Below are 521 nucleotides of genomic sequence, written 5' to 3'. Positions count from 1 at the left end.
CCCTCTGCTGTGCTGCACAGCCCCATCTCATCGGGACCAAATCCGGACCAGCTCTAAAAATCATCCTCCCCCCAACACCCCCCCTCCCCGAGCTGCCTGCCGCCGCACCGGGCTTTCGGCAAGGAGGAGAAGCAGTCCGGTGGATCGCTTTGGAGGAGGGAGGGCTCAGCCGGCTGTAAATTCGCGAGTGGGTTGTGTAAGCGTGGAGTAGGAATGGGGTTTCTCGGGAGGATTGGTGAGGGCTGCGCACCCGGTGCAGAGCGGATGGAGGAGGGGGTCTGAGCGTGAGCGATGGGAAATCTCAGAGATGCAAACTTGGGTTGTGGCTGATCCCTACGGAGGGCAGCAGAAAAGAGGCGGGGGGAAAAAACCCCAACATTTGAGAGTGTTGTGTATCTTAAAGAGCTCTCCGAACCCTACATAAAGATTGGGGTATTTTACGGTGTTTTTCCACTGCGCCGTTGCGGCGAAGCTGCGTGCAGGGCTGGGGCCGGCCGGCCAGGCCTCGCCCGCCCCCGGCG

The sequence above is a fragment of the Charadrius vociferus genome, unplaced genomic scaffold, assembly GCF_000708025.1.
Source record: "Charadrius vociferus isolate BGI_N301 unplaced genomic scaffold, ASM70802v2 scaffold822, whole genome shotgun sequence".
In the NCBI taxonomy this organism is placed as follows: domain Eukaryota; kingdom Metazoa; phylum Chordata; class Aves; order Charadriiformes; family Charadriidae; genus Charadrius; species Charadrius vociferus.
This window is presented reverse-complemented; position numbering follows the sequence as displayed.